Source organism: Sorex araneus, chromosome 5, assembly GCF_027595985.1.
Source record: "Sorex araneus isolate mSorAra2 chromosome 5, mSorAra2.pri, whole genome shotgun sequence".
Taxonomy (NCBI): domain Eukaryota; kingdom Metazoa; phylum Chordata; class Mammalia; order Eulipotyphla; family Soricidae; genus Sorex; species Sorex araneus.
The window spans coordinates 207,420,538-207,443,221 of NC_073306.1; the positions used below are offsets into that span (position 1 = coordinate 207,420,538).

At 38.6% G+C, this 22,684-nt stretch overlaps 1 protein-coding gene and 1 non-coding gene across 3 annotated transcripts in view; both read left to right on the forward strand.

The window, feature by feature from the left end:
- The window catches only part of ARHGAP24 (Rho GTPase activating protein 24), a 693,477-nt gene that overhangs the window by 250,646 nt on the left and 420,147 nt on the right, over positions 1-22,684 (forward strand). The window lies entirely within an intron of this gene.
- On the forward strand, positions 12,658-12,790 carry LOC129405389 (small nucleolar RNA SNORA2/SNORA34 family). Its single transcript, XR_008630541.1, has one exon. It is a non-coding gene; the product is annotated as a small nucleolar RNA SNORA2/SNORA34 family (small nucleolar RNA).

Sequence of the window (22,684 nt, forward strand, 5' to 3'; positions counted from 1 at the left end):
ATTAAAAGCGAACCATTACATATTGCTGATGCTAAGATGACATTAGGCTGCTGCGGCCGCGCGGTTTTGGGTTTCTGTATAAAGTCCAGGGAAAGTACAACCAGAAATAACATCACTACAAACTTTTACCCTTTTATGGTGCTCATAAGATGGAGAAGTCCTGCGCTGTGTTCAGGAGGGAGGAGTTGAGAGAGAGAGACAGGTTAAAAGAATTGGGGGATGCCCGGGTCCCACTGTTTCAGCGCACCGTGGGGTCTCTGGTCCCATGCCGGAATTAGTTCAGTGGGCTGCCTGGAGTCCAAGGGCGCTCCCTTGGGCTCTTCCATCATGTTCGCTCCGCAGCCGGATCCAAAGGGAAGCACACGTGGGGGAGGTGGGTTTAAATATCTATCTGCTGTGGGCGGGGGTCGCCGCCCCCGCCCCCTGGGGTTCAAAAGCATATTCTTAACCCAGCACTAGACAGAAGGAAGCCCAGGTGACCTGTGTTTGTGTGTGTTCAGTGGTTGTTTACCATGGGCACCCTTTCGTTTGCTTTACTGGTGGAAAGGAAGAAGACTCTTGAATAGAGAGATTCTGTGCCAGTTCCAGGCTGAGCTGCGTGCTCTGTGTCGGGGGAGTAATGCCTGCTCTTCCCCCTCCCAGTTCTGATCTGCTGTCCTGGTCCTACAGTGAGGGGAGTAACAAAAACCTCGTCCTTCTAAAGCTCAGAGAACAATTATAGTTTTTGGATATAGTGTTTGAAAATCTTCCTTCATTCTAACAAATTCCTCTAGTCTTCCATAATAGATTAAAGAGTAATTTTAAAAGAGTATTTTTGAAGAGTATTTGTGTTTTAAAAGAGCATTTTTAAGAGTATTTTCAAGAATGTCTAACCCACATTGGGGCTGGAACAATAGCACAGTGGGTAGGGAGTTTGCCTTGCTCGAGGCCGACCCGGGTTCGATTCCCAGCATCCCATAGGGTCCCCTGAGCACCGCCAGGAGTAATTCCTGAGTGCAAATCCAGGAGGTAATCCCTGTGCATCGCCGGGTGCGACCCAAAGAGCAAAAAAATCTATCATCCTTTGATTAAGAAAGACACAAAGTGTAGATATTTATAAGCAATAAAGAGTTAATTATATTTTAAAGAAAACAAAAGTACTTCTAAGAGTAATAAATCATAAAAATTTGTTTTCAAGTATTGCATTTTTTCCCTTTAATTTACTTTTGACAACTTAACATCACTGAATTTCCTAGTATCTCATGAGATGAAAGAAGAAATCTCTCTGTTAAGCTCTTCAGACTTAACCCATGGTTTATTCTTATGTATTATTAGCTTGCAATTTAATTGGTTTTATGGGAGTTATTACTTATCAGGAAATTCTCAGAATAATGTCTCAGTTAATTAACACACACACACACGCAGCCCAGCATGTGAGAGGCTGGTTGATATCAGCATTGTTAATTTTAATGTGTAGTCTTCAAAGTGTTTAAGATTATAAAAGTCCATCAGTGAAAGAAGTTAAATACAGTGTACTTAATAGATTTAAAAGTCTCTAGTTTTATAATCAGTGTCACCGATTTTTATATTAATGAAAAGTTCTACTTCAGAATCATTTGAAAATGGCGTTACTGCCCAGACAGGAGAGAAACATCAAAAGACTCCTTCATTGTCAATCTTTTATCCCCTGGTCCTTTTACTTAAGATGCTGATCAATGGTCTAATTTTTTTGTTTTTTGTTTTGGGGCACACCTGGAGGTACTCGGGGGTGACTCCTGGCTCTGCAGGGATCAGTGACTCCAGGGATCAGTCCTGGCAGGTTTGGACGACCATATGAGGTGCCTGGGATTGAACCCAGGTTGACTGTGTACAAGGCAAGCGCCCTGTATTACTGTATTACTCCCCAGCCTTGATTAAAGATCTGATATTGAAGGCATCTACCTAAGGATTCATCTGGAGAGGCCCCATTTTAGATTGCACTGTTGAGTGGAGTCAGAATAGTCTCTTCCAGTGCTCCCAGTGCTGTGTGTTTCATTGTCATCTCTGCTCGGCAGCTGCCTCTGAACAGCAAAGCAGAAACCAGAATAAAGAAGAGAGACGTGGCAGCGGATGGTCTAGATCTTCCTGTTCAGTGTGATGACCGTAGCTAGAAAGCATTTGTGCTGGGACCAGGAGCACGAATGAAAAAGATCCCCTTCTTTCCTAAATTGATATAATTTTAACTGACATTTAACTTTAAATGCATATTTTTAATTATTTTTTTTTTATTTTATTGAGTCAACGTGAGATAGTTACAAGCTTTCATGTTTGGGTTACAATCACACAATGATCAAACACCCATCCCTCCACCAGTGCACATTCCCCTCCACCAATATCCCCGGTATACCCCCCTCTTTCCCACCCTCTCCCTGCCTCCATAGCAGACAATATTCCCCATACTCTCTCTCTACTTTTGGGCATTATGGCTTGCAACACAGACACTGAGAGGTCATCATGTTTGTTCTATTAAATGCATATTTTTTAAATTATAGAAAAACCACAGCAGGTAGGGCGTTTGCCTTGCACATGGCCAACCTGGGTTTGATTCCTCTGTCCATCCCCCTCAGAGAGCCTGGCAAGCTACCAAGAGTATCCTGCCTGCCCAGCAGAGCCTGGAAAGCTCCCCCTGGCATATTCAATATGCCAAAAACAGTAACAACAAATCTCACAATGGAGACGTTACCGGTGCCTGCTTGAGCAAATTGATGAACAATGGGATAACAGTGCTACAGTGCATAGAAAAACCTAATTACTTTTTTTGTTTTGCTTTTTGTGTCACACCCAGCAATGCTCAGGGGTCACTCCTGGCTCTGCACTCAGGAATTACCCCTGGCCGTGCTCAGGGGACCATATGGGATGCTGGGAATTGAACCCAGGTCAGCCGTGTGCAAGGCAAACGCCCTACCTGCTGTGCTATCACTCTAGCCCCACAAAACCTAATTATCTTTAATACTGTACCTGCCAGTTGTTTTGGACACTCCTGCTGGCAGTGCTTTGTAAGACGTGTTTTCTGCTGCTTGAGGTACATCCTTGGTACTGGATGGAACCAAGCACAGAATGCTTGTGCTGCATCCAAATAGAATATTAGTTAATTATTTATTAGAGTTAATTCCACCCATTTCTTGTTACTATTTTCATGAGACAGTAGGAAGTTCTACGTCTGACTTTCCTTATGTCTTCTATAATTCACTGATTCAGATTTCATGATAGGCCCAAATTTCTACAATACTTACTGGATACTGAGAATCTCTGGTTCCATGGTGTACCATGAACGCAAGTACTCTCATAGGCACCGAGTACACATTTGGTAATATTAATGGGTATCATAAATGATGACAGTAAATTTTATGATCTTAGACTAAATTGACGACTACTGTGAATACAGATTATTAATCAGGTGGAATTCATGTCAGTCTAACAGTGATCAACTCATTAAAACAGATGGAATGTTTAGAGTGAGGGATGAACAAATCTTTGCCAAAATTCCTTTCTTCTATCAGATTGCCTTCCAACAGGTTTTTTTTTTTTTTCTTTTTGGGTCACACTCGGTGATGCACAAAGGTTATTACTGGTTCATGTACTCAGGAATTACTCCTAGCGGTGCTAGGGGAACCATATGGGATGCTGGGAATCAAACCTGGGTTGGCTTCATGCAAGGCAAATGCCCTACCCGCTGTGCTATCACTCTAGCCCCTCCAACAGTTTTTTAAGAAATTCTTTTGTCAATAATACCTGGACAAAGTATATATCAATTATATCAGCTGGTATTATTTCTAGTCACAGCACATGATGCTTTTTTCTTGAGTAGATTATATTAAAGCAAAATTTCATTTTGTTTGAACCCTACTTTAATGCAGTTGATATTATTTTTGCTTTTTCCTGATATGTTCTTGGTAGATTATTTTAAAGCATAGTATTACTTTGCTTGAATCCTAAAGCTTTCATTTTGGTGATTTTAATTACATGCCTACGTAGTTATAGTTGTATATTAAATGCACATGATGTATATTTCCAAGTTAGATATGACACACTACAAACAGTTGCTTTTGTACTCTAAGATGCTGTAGTTCTGTATTTTATGATAAAATCCCCTGCTCCTAATAAATATCACATTCTAAGAGCGCAAAGATAGAACGGTGACAAGATGTGCTTCTGTGTCTAGGGCGCTTGATCTTTATTAGCCAGAAATAGTTCTGCAGGAGTCAAGCCACAGCGTTTGGCTCCGGACACCAGAAAACGCGGGCTCTGATGGTCATCAAACACTGCATGTGACACCGCGGCCCCATCAAAGAGACTTTTCCAAATACAGTGACAGGAACGCACACTGCTCCTTTGTTTCAGAGTGAAGACTTTGCCAGCATGAGAGGGGAAAACCCGGCAGTTTATGAGTATTTTCCTCTTTGGGGTTTCTGACTGGATCCATATCATTATGAGGAAGGGCTGTGGAATGTCTGATTTCCTTTCATCTCGGCTGCCCGTGGGAGTCACAGCTTCATCCCTCCCGCCTGTTCATCTTCTGCCCTCCTCTCCCTATCTCCCTCTGCCTCTCTCTTTTTCTCTCCCCCTCTCTAGTCTTCTTCTACCCCCCTCTCCACTTCCTCTCTCTCCTTTCCTTCCACCTGCCTGCCCTCCCATACCCAGGCTCTCTTCTCTCCCTCTCTTCAGCTCACCCAACTTTCTCCCTTTGGTCCTCGTCTTGCTGGATCACTTTCGGGCTCAAACATCATCAAAACTCACGGCCCCGCACTCTTCTTGGAATCTCTCTTCTCTCCCAGTTCTTTCTTCTGAAAGGAAGCTCCTTTCCTGGGTTCGAGTGAAAGCAGGATGGGTGCCTTGTGTAAAGTTGTCCTGTTTGCATGCCCCGGCGTGGGCCTGCTGCTCTGGACGTGCTCTTAGCGTGCGCTAACTCAAACAGAACTGTAAGAGCCGCCCCCCACCCCCGCCGCCCCCACACACAAAGAACCCTTTCTTGACGATGAAAATTGCTTCGGGATAGATGATGGCCATTTCAGCAATTGGAACGGATAAGAGTTAAGCTATTTTGTCAAACATTTAAAAAGAACCGCAAAATGATGTTTACCTCATCCACATCCAGGAATTCTGATTAAAAATAAGTCCCATGTTATTACAATTTTATAGCTGAAAATAATACCTCTTTTACATGTAATTAAGTGTTCTTTTCTTATCTGGAAAGGATTCACACTCGGGGGGTAATACTGTATGCCCTGTGAAGAACTTTGCTGGTGGAACCTGCTGGATTCTAGGGCTGCTGTCATGAAGTACCACAGTACGTGGTTTCAGACAGCAGAACCTGGTGCTCCTGGAGAACAGACTCTGGGGTCCAGCTATATCGGTGGATGCCTGAATCTCTGACACCTGTAGAAAACTTTTCCCTGGTCTGGTTTTACCGGGGGTGAGCCTGAAGTCTGCAGAGAACCTTGGTGGGTTGCTTCATCCTTCCAAATGCTGCTGACACCGTCACAGGCATCCCTGGGTCTCTCTCCCCACAGGGCTGGCTTCTCATGGAGACAAAGCCGGCAACAGTATGAACTCACCTTAGCTAAGTAGAACTACAGCAGTTCTTTCCACATACTATTCTGGGGGGCCGGGGAGGGGCTAAGACTTCTTATTTTTATTTTTTGGAGAACAAATTCAATGTATAATAGGCACTCTCAGTTCAAGTCTTATTTCTTTAACCGATTAACCACGTGGCCTTTTGTAAAAATGACAATCTGCCTGAGATTCAGCTGCAATGTAGATAGTGAGAGTTCCAAGCTCAGACTACTGTGAGGATGAAATGAGTCTTTTAGAAATGAAAATGTGAGTACTCAGGTCACGAAATAGAAAGCGGTTGAGGTTACTGTGTCTTACTGAGGCTTGCCAGCGGAATGCTAAGGCCTTATCTCTTTGAGGGATTTTTTATTTTTATATTTTTTTCAGAGTATTATTGCTTTTTTTAAAATTTAGGTAGCAAGATTCTTTGATTTATGATACCAATATTATGGCTGTTTCAAGCAAACAGTGATGACACACAACACCTGACACCCAATGTCACCATCTCTCCACCACTGTCTACTGAGCCTTTCTATCCTGAGATGATCGATTGGTAAACTCAGTTTTATAGAGAGACATTTCGGGTCTTAGCATCATGACTGTTGTTGGATTAATTTTCTACCGCATTCCTTTAAACTATGCTCATTTGAGAGATTGTTTAATTTTTTTTTGATTTTATTTTTGTCACCAGACTGGAGTCGTAACACAGTGGGTAGGACGTTTACCTTGCACACGGCTGACCCAGGTTCGATTCCTCCGTTCCTCTTGGAGAACCTGGCAAACTACTGAGAGTATCCTACCCCCACGGCAGAGCCTGGCAAGATCCTCATGGCGTATATGATATGCTCAAATCAGTAACAACAAGTCTCACAATGGAGACGTTACTGGTGCCCGCTTGTGCAAATCAATGAACAATGGGATGGCAGTGCTACAGTGCTATTTTTGTCACCATGGTTCACAATACTTTGAAATGATAGGGTTTCATGCATCCAGCATGCTAACACATGCCAGTGCCTTAGGACCTGCTGTCTTTCACCATTTGTTCTGCCTTTGCTCTGTTTTCTTCATATCCCACAGATAAAAGAGGACATTCTGTATTTGTCCCTCTCCTTCTGACCCCTGCACTCTGCATGACACTCTAGCCCCATTATGCACTGGCAAATTGTATGCTTTTTTTTTTTTCTTAAGCCAATCTTCATTTTACTGTACATCACTGTATCACTGTCATCCTGTCATTCATCAATTTGAGTGGGCACCAGTGACGTCTTCATTCATCCCAGCCCTGAGATTTTAGCAGCCTCTCCTTACTCTTCTGCCAACGATTGGAGGCTCTCAATGGAGTCAAGGGAATGAGACCTGTTATTGTTACTGTATTTGGCATATAGAATACACCACGGGGAGCTTGCCGTGCTCTTCCGTGCGGGCAGATGCTCTCGTAGCTTGCCGGACTCTCTGAGAGGGAGAAGTCGGCAATAAGAGGTCACACAGCCGTGAATATACACAGTCCTCATTGTACATAGGTTCTATAATTTCTTTATCCAGTCATTCATTCTTGGATACTTGGGTTGTTTTCGATTTTGGCTCTTGTGAACATGTGAGCATAAATGAGTTTTCATAGTAGGGTTTTGGATCCTTCAGTAGAGGTCAAGAATCGGAATTGCTGGATCATATGGAAGCTCAATTAGACTTTTGAGAAGTGTCCATTGTTTTCCAAAAGGGTTAAACATTCCCATCAGCAGTCACTAGGGGTTCTGACTTTCTTACATCCATGCCAACATGGGTTGTTTCTGTTACTTTTTAATTTTTTTATGTGTGTCAGCGTCACTGGCATTTTGATTTGCATTGTAGTTTTGATTTTCAGATCATTTTTCCATGTACCTCTTGACCATCTGTATGTCTTTTTTGAGGCAGTTTCTGTTCATCTCTTTTCCCCCTTTTTGATGGCTGATTTATACTTCTTAAGTTTTATATATCTAGTTAGGTTTTTATGTATCTTTATTGATATATCTTGAACATTAACACTTTATTGATGTGCTAATATCTTCTCCTATTTTTTCAAAAATATTCTGGCCATTGTTTTTTTTTTGCAATGCAGAAACTTTAAAATTTGATATAACTCATTTGCTGTCTTTGCTTCCTTTTACTTGCTCAGTGGAATTGAATTACTAAAGATGCCTCTAGAATCAGTGTCATGAAAGATATTGCCTAAATTTTCCTTAGTATGATTTTTAGATTTAGATTTTATTTTAAGGTCTTTAATTCATTTTGACAAGTGAACGCAAGCCCCTATCTCACACCATGGACATAAGTCTATATGTGAGATCCTTAAGTTAACTTTGTACTGTAGCTCATGATTAACGAATTGAACAGAAATTTGAATAGCATGAGTTCTGGTTAGAATTTTTTCTTAAACTTGTCCCAAGAATTTTTAAGAACAAAACTTACTTAATGTATATTTTATAGCAACAAACCTGAAAGTCTTAGTTATTGTATAATAATGATAAACCGTTCTTTGATCATGAAGAGTGAAGCTGAGAGAGGTTGAATCATCTATTGCCACAAAACAGTTCAAATGAATTAAAATCTATCTAAAATCAGTACTCTAAATTTGTTTACACTCCAGAGGGCTAGAGTAACCCAAAAAAGATTTGAATGTGTTCTCTGAATTGGGTGCGAGGGCCATTTTTAAAAAATCACTTGCCCAAGGAAATGAAATATGTTCTACCCCATAGATAAACTGGATTTTTTTTCTCTTCATGAATCGTGGTTTCCCCGTGTACCGTATGTCTCGCATTCCGTGCACTGGTGGATAATGCTGAAAGCTACTAAGCCTTCACAGGATGATAGAAATATTCCAATCAGAAGTCGTTCCACAAGAAATTTGCCATTTAACTCCAAAGGAGGGTTAGTAAATATTTTATTTAAATTTTCACTTCAGAAATGGCCACCAAAATCCCAAGGGACACCTTGAGTGAAAGAAAGCGTAGGATCCTGTGTTCAGCATAGTATTACCCATCGATGGGATGGAACATATATCTGTACTTTGCTTGATCACATGTGAATTCCTGCTCCTGTGTTCGTTTTGGGCTTGCTTCACTAATACTCTATGACTTGTCAGCCTTAATGTTTTGCCCCATTTATGGAAATACACTAATACTCTATTAGAGTTCACTAATACCCACTGACTTGTTAGCCTTAATGTTTTGCCCCATTTATACACTAATACACTATTAGAAATACACTAATACTCTATTAGACTTGTTAGCCTAAATGTTTTGCCTCATTTATGGAAACAGTGAAATGTCTCAGGAATCATACTTCACCACATTTAGGGAGAAGCATTTTCTTTTTGTTCAGTTCAGTTCTCTGTGTACTTGCCTAAATACTCCTACGCAGACTTAGTCTGTCTTGTTAGATTTCTTTTCTGTCCTGCTAGAGTCAAACAGGCAACAGATGTATGTTACCACTGAGTTACCGCCCCAGAGTTCTTGTACTTCAAACCCAAACCTGATTGGACACATATCATTGGTCTCGATCAGGAGCCTCTTAAATACTGAAAACAGAAAACTGATTTGTAACAGTTTGAATACAAAAAGAAATTTGTGGGTCCATATCAGTAAACTTTGGGTCGATAGTTTTAGGGCTTATTGGAATTTAGTATTGGCCACTGGGAGATTCCGTACGCTTATTTTTATTTCAATTCACATGTATAAAAGGGATTCTCAGGATGCTAAAGCCATAAATAACCCCTGTTCCTGATTCTCGGTTGTGTTTGCTTACCTGGTGCTTTTCCCCTGTGATTTTCCCACCTAGTGATGAAGTCTTTTCCCCACACTTCAGATGGTCTGACCTGGGCTTTAATTTTGCTGTTTCTCTTAGAGGTTTGATCTAAGTCATAGTTCAAAGCGTGCGAATGAAATTTCTTCTCTTGCTGTGCTCAGCGTTTATTCTTGGCTCTGTGCTCTCCGTGTTCACTCCTGGTGGTGCTCAGGGACCATATGTAGGAGGAGAGAGAGGTTGGGGCCGGGGGGTTGGTGAAAGAGAGAGAGAGAGAGAGAGAGAGAGAGAGAGAGAGAGAGAGAGAGAGAGAGAGAGAGAGAGAATTTTGTCATCCTAGACTCCTTTCTCAATATAGTTTATTGGTTTTGCCTCCCATTCTCTCTTGCTCTCCTCTTAGTTGAAAGTTTCTTCTATGGAGGGATTTGCACCATGGTCATATTCTCGTGTGGAAAGACATTGAGAAAGCATCTCAGAAAAATGTAAAAGTTCAAAGCACCTGAATAAAATTTCTTCTCTTGGTATCTACAGAAGATATAAAAGAACTTTAAAAAGAGAAATTATTTAAGAATTTAAATAGATATATCTATAAAACAGTCTATTAGAGTGATTCTAAAATTAGTTCCAATAGAAAGACCTACATAAGTCCATAATTTATTTTGCATATTTCAGACTCATAAATATTTAACAAAGTGCTACTGAAGGATATAAAACTTTTTATGTAATACCTCACTTGCATCATTAATAATTTCTTAATACATGATAAATTACATAACAGGAATTCCTGACTTGTGGCTTTTTGCCTAAGCAGAGTAATAGATAAAAATTGTAGCTGATCTGATAACATCCCAAAATGAGGACTCTGATTAAAAACATATTTGGAGGCGAAAGCCAGAGTGATAATACAGCAGGTAAGGCACCTGTTTTACATGTGGCTGAACTGGGTTCTATCCCTGGTAATGCCAGGAGTAATTCCTGAATGCGGAGCTGGAAATAACCCTGAGCATCACCAAATTTCCAATTTTCTTTTTTTTGGGGGGAGGGGAGAGCTAGAGTTACGATAGGACAGCAGGATAAGGTGCCTACCTTGAACGTGACCAATATGGATTTAACCCTTACTACCTCAAATGGCCGCCTAAATCCCACCAGGAGTGATCCCTGAGCACAGAGCCAGGAGTAAAAGCTGAGCACAGCTGGGTTTGACCCCACTAATTTTCTTTTTTAAAATATATATAATTATGCCTTTTGAATAGTAAATGTTTTAAAAAGTTTCAATGTCAAAACTATGTAAAAAATAGGTGAAGTAAGATATATATATTCTTATTTACACAAAAAGAAATGTTAGAATACTTTTAAATATTGTTCTTTTTACATGATAGTCTTTAAATCACTCAACAGTCAATGCTAAGAATTTTTTAAAATAGATTTCATTAAATTGCATTGTGATATGGTGTAAGGGTTGTTGTTTATTTAGCCAGTCTCCTGTGGATAGATCTTAGGCTATTTCCACATTTGCTATTATAAACTTAATATTAAAATTATCACTGTTACAAAATTATTATCATTGATAATTTTTCTAGGTAATCATAACTATATATTATACTATTATTTTGGATGTGAACATATAGGTAATCTAGAGATAAATGTTAAGCATTAGAGTTAAAATTCAAGAAGAAATATTGAGTATTTTAAAAAGTATTTGAATTTTAAAGATATTTGAATTTTTTACCCATAGGCTTGTACAATATGACAGCTCCCTTATCACTGTCTAAAAGTACGTTCTGTCCATTCTTGCCTACCAAGTATGCTGTCAAACAATATTTTTGGATTACATGTATAATTTGGACTAGTGATAGCACAGCAGGTAGGGCGTTGTTTGCCTTGCTCGAGGCTGACCCGCGTTCGATTCCTCCATCCCTCTCGGAGAGCCCGGCAAGCTACCGAGAGTATCCCACCCACATGGCAGAACCTGGTAAGCTACCCAGGGTCGTATTCGATATGCCCAAAATAGTAACAATAAGTCTCGCAATGGAGATGTTACTGGTGCCCGCTCAAGCAAATCGATGAACAACGGGACAACAGTGCTACAGTGCTATGTATAATTTGAGTTGATCTCACTAAAAGAATTTCTACTTTTCTTATTTTTATTGGCCAGAAGTTTACTTATCTCTAATCTCATATTATTTAGGAAACCAATATTTCATCGAATCTGAATTTTAGCTCATAATTTGGAAGGGTTTTTTGACCGTAGTTATGATTCCTTCTAGTTCTTGTATAATTTTATTTTGTTTTGTTTTCTTTGTTTATCTTCCATTGAGGTATCTAATTCTTTATGAGTTTATCCTGGCATATAGTGTGAGTTGATATCACTTCCCCCCACCCCCACCCCCAAGTGGCAATCTTGTTGCCCTAACTCTAGTTTAATTTTTCATTTCCTTTTATGTTCTGTTTCTTTGTATTTTGTTTTGGAGCCAGACCCAGTGGTACTCCTCGCTCTGAACTCAAGGGTCACTCCTAGCAGGGCTTTGGGGACTATCTGTGGTGACAGGATCAAACCCAGGCCCAGTTACAAGGCGAGTGGCCTAGCCACTGTACTATCTCTTGAGCTCCTTTCTCGAGTCTGTTTTTACCCCCACTCCTCTTCCCCAAACCTAGTTTTAAAGGCCCCATCCTTATCCGTCAACAGAGGTAATGCTTTCATCAAGTAGCAAATTGCTATAGTATTTGGGTCCATTTCCAAATTTTCATTCAGTCTCTAGCTCTTTTCTTTTCCGGCTGAACCCCCATTATCTCTCAAAGTTTTAAACAGACATTTTGTTGTATATTGTTTCATAGTTCATATTAATTTGTATATTTATATATAGCTCATAATTTTAGAAACGTTACTGGCGCCCACTCGAGCAAATCGATGAACAATGGGATGACAAGTGGTATAAGTGATACAAGTGATTTATATATAGCTCATCCACCACCCCATAATATTAATTGATATAATAAAACATAATTTCCATTTTTAATTTTAGATCAAGTGGTATTTTCCTTTCACCTTACTTGTTAATGATTGTGACACAATGATTATAGTGATTAGATGATTATAATAATTATATTTATCTTTGTCTAGATGTATTTCCCAAACATTATATAGTTGTGGGCATTTTTTACTTAAATAGATTATTCAGTGTCATCCAGAATGTAATAACTAATATAATTGCTATTACGGTTATTTTTAAATTTAAATAAATAAGATCTTATTTGCCATCCAAAAGGCTAGCATGGATACCTTTTAAATCATTACAAATGTTAAATGTTTCGGCCCTGGATCAAGGCCTGCAGTCGCCGGAGGCTGCCGGTTTCAAGCAGGAGCCCAGGGAAAGTCTTTCTGTTGTCTGTTGGTCATGTCCGAGTGTCCGTGGTGTGGTCAGTTCATTAGAAAGAAACAGTCCGCCGCAGTGATGCATCGGATGTCGCCGTCGGTTGGGGTTGCTTAGACGCGGTGGTCATGACGTATTGTGTAATTAGAATAAACTTTTAAAAAATGTTAAATGTGCTTTCTGCTACCCAGTTCACTAATTTATCATTTTTTTCCTTTGTGACATCCTTGTCATGCTATATTCTGTTTTGTTTTTTTCCTAAATTAATGAATTTATATGAACATGCATATTAATATGTTAATTCTCTGTTAGTAGTGCTTACTGCTATGCTATCCCAGTTTATTCAATTTTTAATGTTATTTGTATTAACTAAGGCTATTTTAAACTTTAGGTTAAAATTTGAGACTCCTTGCTTTTTATTATTCCATTAATTATTTCTCAAAATCATCTCTCATTTGCATGGTTGACATGCATTGTAATTCTAAATGAATGTAGAATGCTATTCAAAACATAGGAAAATCTAAAATATCAGAACAATTCTGATTTTCTTCTTTAGTTTAATGTAGATTAGAAGTAAATTAGAAGGTAGATGCAATCAGACACAGTGATGGTTTTAAGAAGTAAACTCTGATAAAAAGATGAGATTTTCTAAAACTTCTCAAAATTATAGCAATCTAAGTACACATTGGTAGATGAAACGGACCTCAAAATGCCCTAAATTGGTGATCATACAGTGATTTAGAATTATGAATATGTAAGAAAAATTTCAAGACATCATGGGGAGAATTAAAAGAAATATATGTGTTCTTGATATGCTTCAGATGAAGATAATTTAAAAAATATAATGCTGTAAGGCATAAATCCTTAGCTAATTAGGAGAAAATTGTTTATAAGAAATGACTTGTTTCCAGGGGTACCAGTAATATGACAGTTTGTTATGATAGTTACTTGTAAAGCATTATGTAGGCTTTTTTTAAATTCTAAACTCCTTAGGAATAACAACATATTTTATTCCTCAACTCCTTTGGAGTGCATCTTATTAGTAGGTACTAGATGATAACTAACAGTCATTGTTCTATGTACATATTTTTTGTACCATTTTCCAAGGAAGGAAATGAAGGTTTGGAAAGTTTCTGATCCTTGAGAATGATTGGCGTTAGAACTTGGACTTACAACTGTTTCCTCTGGGATAATTCATTTCTGAAATACTTACTTCAGTGTCAGTCTTAGACTCAGTCTTTTTGCAGGTAAATTTGAAAAAGTTATCCTTATCATTATTATATTTATTATTATGAGAAATTGGGTAAAATGGTTTGCAACTCTTTCAGTGAAATAGGACATATAGATGAAATAAGACTGATTAAATGATCATTCAAAGTCTGTTATTTTAGTTGCCTTGTTCAGAGAAACTGAGATAGTCCAGAGTACATTACAAAGAACTGTTGATTCTCCTATCATTTAAATGTATTATTTTTTTTTTGAGGAATGCAGATCATGTCAACTGATGCTAGGATCAAGGCACAATATATAGTCATGTTATATAGTCTTTATCTCTCCCTCCAGTGAATTCTTCATTGGACAGGAAGTCTCTTAGACATGTTAACTATATAGAAGCAAAATAAAAGTAAGATCTCTGTGTTTAAAGATATCTCTGGCTGTGATTTGTTATTAAAATTTCTCCTACATTATTTTCAACATTCCATCGTACAAAAACGTTTGTTGCGGAAATAATGGCATTTTGCAAGTCATGGTTACATATTTCCATCTACGTAAATATTCTTTCCCTCCCCACTTTTTAGATGTTGGTAAAGTCTGACAACATTTTATGATGATTAAAAAACTTGCTTTCCCAGTGAGATGAATCTATTTGCAAATCTTTCCTTTATACCTGATGAGTTATTGCTTCAAAAACATCTTTGTTCCTCTTTCTCACCATAAACTAACCAAGCAAGACAAATAGAGTGTTAAAACCAACTTTAGTTTCCACTTTCATTGTAGGAAAACGAGATTTATGTGGTTTTGTGATTAAAAAGGTGAAAGGTTGTCAGGGACTTCTCCACTGACCCGTAAATCTGATTGCCAAGGCAACAGAGAGATATGGGGAAGTCACCAGAGACAGTGATGGACTTCTCAGATTGCAGTAGCATTTTCTCAAGGAATGCAGCAAATGCCAGGACTGAGCTATATTATCTCTTTTGATTTCATTTCCTAGGGAAAGCTCCTTAACAAAGAGGGTGAGCAGGGAAAGGTTTCCCCAGCGAATGTCTGTTCTGTCACACAGCCTTGAAGTATACTTGATGCTGTGCTGAAGAACACACGTACTCAATCAAAAATAAGCATTTGCAGTTCTGGACATTGGTACGCAGAAAGGTAAATTCTTATTTGCCCTCATAGGACAATCTCTATTTCTCCTTTTTTTTAATGGTCAACATCCCCCCACCCCCTTTTTCCCATACCAAGGAGACATTGAACTCACACAATTCACCTCCAGTCATTCATTCAGTGCCAGTTTCTCCCAGTGTTGATTCAAAGGATTTTTAGGTACACGAGTACAGGGATGGGAGTAGGAATTCATGGATACAGAAGGAAATTGCATTGGTTATGCTCAGACGGCCGAATATGGGAAATAGGGAATACTTAATAATATTGAGGATTCGACTTGGGAAATCAAATTATGTACAATTTAGGGAACACTCGGGCAATGGCATTCCCTCAGCAGAGTATGCTGGAGAAATGGGGAAAAGGTTAGTAGGATCTGAGAAAGAGAAGTTAGCTAAGAAAGTCTATGCCGAATTCAAGTTTGCACATGAAGTGATTTGCATAAAGGAAGAATCTAAAGCGTGTGTGTGTGTGTGTGTGTGTGTGTGTGTGTGTTCATAGGAACTCTCAAGCAATGCTCAGGGGCTAGGGGCCCCTTGCTGGGCCACACTTAGCACGTGGACTGGTCTGAACATGAGCGTTTCTTGAACTGTCATGGCCTCCAGGAGTTACACCTGGAGGCTCTGGGAGTAAAACCAGGCTTTCTAGGATGTCAGGCACACACCGCCACCGCCGAGCTCTGCCCTTATCTCCCTCACTCCTACAATTTTTGAGTAGGAATGTTGTGTGCCAACAATCTTGTTTCCACAGCGTAACTCACGATGCGTCATGGGATGCTGAGGAGGAAAGACACTCATTCGGGAACGTGGACCCTGGCTGGTGGAATGGCTTTTTATTTTTAGTAATGAGCTAAACACATTGACTCTCCAAACAGCCTTCTCTCTCACTCGTAAGCCACCGTGCTGTTGTTCTGTGTTCTCAGCTGCTCCCCTGTGCATCAGTTCCTCACCGCAACTAACCTGTAGAGGAGCTTGCAATATTGCCGAGACAAGGCGTTCGAGCTGACACAGTGACTGACAGTGGGTGTTTTGTGAGAGAAGCGCCAGGTGCTGTTGGAGTTCTGAGGAACAATTGAGAGTGGTAATGGGTATATTTTGCCCTCCAGGCTATGAAAATTGGTGCTAAGCACATATTATGTCTGGATCATGCAGGACTGAGTTGCGCCACCATGAGTATATGCAGTGCTGTGTTTACATACATCCTTCTGCAAGTCTGCAATCTAACCTGTTCTCACTAGCTTGCAGGTGCAAAAAAGGATGAAATTGCCGATCTCGTTCAAATTCTCCTTCAAGTTGTAAAAGGTTTTAGTTACTGCTTTACAATTTTATAGTACTGTGGGTTTCAGCCATGCAGCATTTCATTAACACCTTCCACATTTCTCTTCCCCTCCACCCTTGTCCCCTGATCTGGCCCTCAGCCCTCACTCACCTCCCCACACCCACCTTCTTCCTCCCCCAGTCTCATTATCCTGGTGAGTTGAACTCAGTAGACCGGTTTTTAAAGAAAACTATTAATAAAGGACCAAGCAAATGCAGTATCAAAGATGGGGGGTTCCTAGCTCGTGCGTGATCCTAGATGACAGAAGTGAGAAGGGCATGGAGAAAAGAAATAGAGGCAGGGGAGTGAGTACAGGCGACTGGGAGGCTGTAGACACGGGGTGAGGGGGCCTCGTGGGCCAGTTCTTTTGTCTCTGCTCAGGGATCACTCGTGGATGGACTTGCAGGACCGTAGGTGGTGCCAGGAATCACGGGTTTCATGTGCGGGATAAAAGCCCTACCCTCGGGACTATCACTTGGGTCCTCTTAGATCAGTTATTAAGGTCAGTAGCGACCCACCAGCAGTCTTGTAGCTTACTATCCCTCACCACTCTCACTCAACTGTCTTAAACTCTGGCTTTTCTTTGCACCCCTTCCAGCCTCTGACTCACTTTTTCTTCCTTTCAGCATCTCCACCTACTGCTCACTATATGTATCTAGTAAGTTCATTAAAATTATCCTTAATGTTAACTTTCACTTATTTTCATATCTGTGTACATTTTAATTGGACCTTAGTACCTAATATGTCTCACGAAAAACTTATAGAAGCTAACTCACTATAATAAATAGCTTTGTAACTTCGAAATTCACATTGATTCAATGAAAAAAAAAGGAACTAACCTACTCTGACCTATAAGAGGAATGATTTACTTTTCAGTTATTAGTAACATTAAAAGGCATTAAGCAATTTTATTATGGTAAGCGATTGTTACAGAGAAACGGTTCGGGTCAGAATGTCAGTGGAAAGGTTAGTTATCAAGTTATTAAACTCATTTCTTACATCAATGTTTGATTCTTTTCTAAAAATTTATTTTTTTATCTTATTTTTATTTTTATATGGGAGAGCCTGGCAAGCTCCCCGTGGCGTATTCATATGCCAAATACAGTAACATGATGGGTCTCATTCCCCTGACCCTGAAAAAGCCTCTAATGAATGCAGCACCATTGGGAAGAATGAGTAAAGAGAGGCTGCTAAAATCTCAGGGCTAGATGAATGGAGACATTACTGGGCCCGCTCGAGCAAACCGAAGGATCAATGGGATGATAGTGATACTGATAGTGATCTTATTTTTATAAAGTAGTTCACATGTTTAATATTTGGACACCAGTCCCACCATTATTACACCTTCCCACCACCATATATGGGATATTTCCATCCTGGACCCAAACCCCTGCCCCAAAGCAGAACCAAAATAATTCATTTTGTATTGTTTGTTTTGAACAAACCACTGAAAGTGATCCAAAAAAGTTTCCTTAGAGGAAAGTGTGTGTTTGTATTTCACCCAGGGTTCATTGAGCCCTTCCAAAAGAGATTACTAACATGTTATTGAAGATTGAGCCTTGTGTGTTTATATATTATATATATGTAAATATGTATCTATAAAAATACATTTCCCTCTAAGATTGGTTGCCTTCTACTTTAAACCCCACCAAACATGGTGCCCTACTTTTGGAATGTGAGTGGTGTGCGTTATGAGATGTCCAGGGATAGGTTCATCCATGGGTGAGGCATGGCCCAGCATGTGGAGAGGCGGGTGAGTTCTGGAGGATTTTGACTGCTGGTGCTGGACCCCTTGGGGCGGAGAGGAGCCTCACCTGGCTGCCTCCGGGTGCCCTGAATGAAACAGCCTGGTGTGGGGTCTGATGGCATGGTTATGGCGAGTTCGATTTTTGCTCTCTTACGGGAGAGGACAATGAATGAATCTCTGGATTGTGGCCGTAGATGAGATTGTCTAATACTTGATTCTTAAAGAATTATATTTTGGAAAGTTTCAAGAAAACAGGACATGAGAGCAGTGCTGATTTTCAATTCAGTTTGTATTTCAGTTCTAGAAAAATAGTGTCTGAAATGCTCTGATCCAAGCAAATAAAATTTTATCTGAATGCCTTTAATGTCTGAAATTTTATTTGAATGCTTTTATTCAAATAAAACTTCTTGAAGTGAGTAGAAACATACTAGATCATTTATCTTACTTATCTTTGTAGTTTTTACAAGTATAGAATAAACCTGGAAAACGTAATTGGGCCCTTAATTCATCTTTATTTATGACCGTTGTGAAGATTAATGCCATGCACAATAAAAATCAAATAAGAAATCCCATAAATTTAAACCTGCTTAATTACACTTTTCTGATTTTAGTTTTGATTCGGGTAATAAACTCAGCAGATAAAATGTCAAGATATTAAGTATCTAGCTTTTAAAAACTATCTAAGCAATGTACATTTTTATTATTTTGTTCTTGAGGGGGCACAACAAATATCTAGCCCTTTCTATGAATCAGTATCTGTATGGTCTACTCCACAATGCTATTGCAAGTATGTTGTGGTAAGTTTAAGTGTTGGTGTGGTGCTAGTGCTGTTAGCAGCAGTAGTTATGTCCAACGTGTTGCTAGTGGTGGTGGATGTCTGTTGGTGGAGATTTGCAAAGTGTCATTATTACTCTTTCCGTGATCTCCTTCTCCTCCCCAGCACTAGCCGTGCACCACTCACTAGCCAGTCTTTTCTGGGTAGATCCTGTCGAAGTTCTCTTCTAAGGATTAGCTCTAAACACGAAAGCATCGTACTGGGTGCATTGTGGCCTCCATTTCAGAAGTGGTGCTGGGAGGCCGAAGAGCATAACTAATGTCTTGCACCAACTCATCAGTCATGATTCAAACTCTGGTCCCTACTCCAAAAGGCTTGCCTGTTCTGTTACATCACGCTATCATGTTATCCCGTCTTAATTTATTCATGATACAGAGTAAGGGGATCATACAGACACATGGTTTTTCTTTTTTCCTTTTGGCCAGTTTAAAAGTATGTAGCATGGTTTCTAAGTTTTATTCGTCTTGTTTTTATATATTTTTGCCTGACATGTTTATCCCCTGGCTCCTTGATTTGCTCGAGTGGGCATCAGTAGAGCAAATTGTGAGACTTGTTTGATACTGTTTTTGGCATGTTGAATATGCCACCAGTAGCTTGCCAGGCTCTGCCGTGCAGGCGGGATACTCTCGGTAGCTTGCCAGGCTCTCCGAGAGGGGTGGAGGAATCGAACTTGGGTCAGCCTCGTGCAAGGTAAATGCCCTACCGCTGTGCTATCACTCCAGCACTCCAGCCTGACATGTATATATATATATATATATATATATATATATATTTATGTAAATAGTAAATAGAGTGCTAGTCTCTTGACTTTGTGTCATAGGGGCTGATCATTTGTCCCTTTGGCCACTGACACATGTCCAGGTGGCTCTGCCAGTATTTGACACCAGAGAATGGCATCTGTTGTATTCCGATAACGCTAGCTATTCAGCCCCGAGAACAAAGGCTCCCTCATAAATGGAAACCACATTCTTTTTTGAGACAGTGGGGGAAGCATCTCCTATTTCAGGATGCTTATTACTTGGCTAACACTTTTCCACATGTCATCTGTTTTTATTGTTAATATTGCGATCATAACAATGTCACTTAAGTTTTCTTTTGAGAACTAAGGTACTTAATTGAGTACTGTAAACAATACTGAGATTTTTCTTTCAAACAAAAAATTGCAATTATAACTTGCAGCCAGGAATGCATTCCTCATTACAATGCATTGTTTTGTCTCAGAGAATGTAAATATGATTAAGGTAACAGTTCTGAAAGCACTGTTTAAATAAATATAATTTGTACCATTGAAAAGCCTTAGTAACAGAATTTAGACATTTTCCATTAATGATCCTAAAGATTTCTAGACTTGTACTATTCCTCTCATTGCCAGAATTTATAACACAAATATGGCTAGTGGTTCTGGCTGTGTCACTCATTGTGCTGTAGCTGTTGAATATGGATTTTGAAGGCTTCAACAAATTTTGTTTACTATCGTAGTGGGAATCTTACTTCTCTCTCTAGATGCAGTATGATGGTGTCTGAATTCTCAATGAATCCCCCTTTGTGGGATTCACTTTGTTCATGTACGTGATGTTCCTCTCTTTATGATACAGTGAGCGAGAATTTTGTTAATCAATTTACCTTTTTTCCAGTAAAATTTTAATTCTAATAAAAGCAAGTCAATACATTCTAATAAATAAATGACACTCATTATCTAATAAATTACATATTATGTTTTATAATTGCACTTAAAAATTTACTGTGCTTCTCTACATCTGAAATATAAAAACTAACATAGCATTTCGAGTTTATATCTTCAAATTATTACTGTTATATATTACATGATTAAATTTTGGGTTATTATGACATTTACCCTCTAGGTAAAGAAAAAAGTGAGTTGTTTCACCTTTTATTTTTGCCTAATAACTGAAATCCTGCATGGTAGAGAGTACAGTCTCTTAGAATAGACAAATCAATAATTCAATTTTGACTTTGAGAATACTTCTTCAGAAGGCCAGCTGTGCTAGAGCATATATTCACATTCTTACCGTACATTCCCAGTCTGAACAGTATTATGACAGTGGTCAGGAGAATAGTCCTTTAGAGACCACTGCAGAGACGCTTCTCTTGACTCTTGGATATTTTTAAACTGGGTTGTTGGGTTTTGGTTTTGATCTTTATACTTCTCTATATACCTGTGCTATTAACTCCTTAGATGATGTGTGATATTCTCACATTCTGTTGTCTATTTCCTATATTAATTTTTAATTTGATTCTTCTTTAATAAAATGTGTTTTGTTGTTGTTGTTTTTGGGCCACTCCTGGTGATGCTTAGGTCTCGCTCCTAGCTCTGCAGTTAGGGATTACTCCTGACAGTGTTGGGAAACCTTGTTAGGTTGGTGCTGGGATTGAACCCAGGTCGGCTGCAGGCTAGTCAAGTGCCTTACCCACTCGACTATTTCTCCTGCCCCATAAAACCTTTAAAACTTAAGTAGTCTTATTTTTTCTTGCATTAATTTTTCTTGCAATATTGTTGAGTCCTCAAAGATGTTTCTAATGCCAATGTCAAGGGAAGTTTAACTTATGTCTTTTTCTATGTGCTTTGTTATTTCAATATCACATCTAAGTCTTTAATTCATTTGAATTGATTTTTGTGTTTGGAGTTAAGAGGGAGTTGCAGATTCATTCTTTTGCATCTGACTGTCCAGTTTTCCCAGCACCATTTATTGAAGAGATTTCCCTTTTTCCATTGTATGGTCATGGTTCTTTTGGCATAAGTTAAATTTTAATATGTGGATTAGTTTATTTGTGAGTTCTTGACTTTTCCCCACTGATGTACACCAATTTTTATTCCAATACTGTTTTGTTTTAATTAAGGTGATTTCATAATTAAATTGGGAAACAAATAATGAAATTCCTCTATTTTTCATTCCCCCACCTCTATTGCTTTAGCTATTTGGGATCTATTCTAATTTCGTTTTAGCCTTGTTTTTGTTTGTCTATTTTCCTAGAATTGTCATTTAATTTTTTAATTAGGATTAGTTGGATCTAATCTGTATATTACTTTTGTCAAAATGGACATTTTTGACTACATTAATTCTCCCCATTTAAGTACATCTTTCACCTCCTGGTGTTTTATTCTGCCCTGTAAGAGTGTCTTCTCATTTAGTGTGTATAGACTTTATTAAATGTGTTCATTGCTAATTAGCTATCTTTGAAAACCAGTTTGTTTTCTTGATTTTTTTCCCTTCTCAGTTGTATGCATTTAGTCACCAACAGTTTTTTATAGTGATTTTTTAACTTCTATTTTACCCAGTTATTATTTGTAAGTTTTTAGTGAAGTACTAGGGTTATTTATATATAGTGGAGTATTAGTGTTTTATATATAATTATTTATCTGTATATTAATGTATATAAAAGTATTAGGGCTTTATGTTATATATACACATATAAAATAAATATTTTTGTTTATATTTATTTTATATAATATATAAATATAAATAGTATAAATAGTATATATAGCATATTTATATATAAATATATGCTATATCTATATATTATATAAAATAAATTATAATACAATATATAGCATATTTATATATTGTATAATGATGTATTTATGCATTCTATATTCATATATATTTATATATAAATATTTCAATATTCATATATGAAATTTATATATACACCTAATATATTTAATAC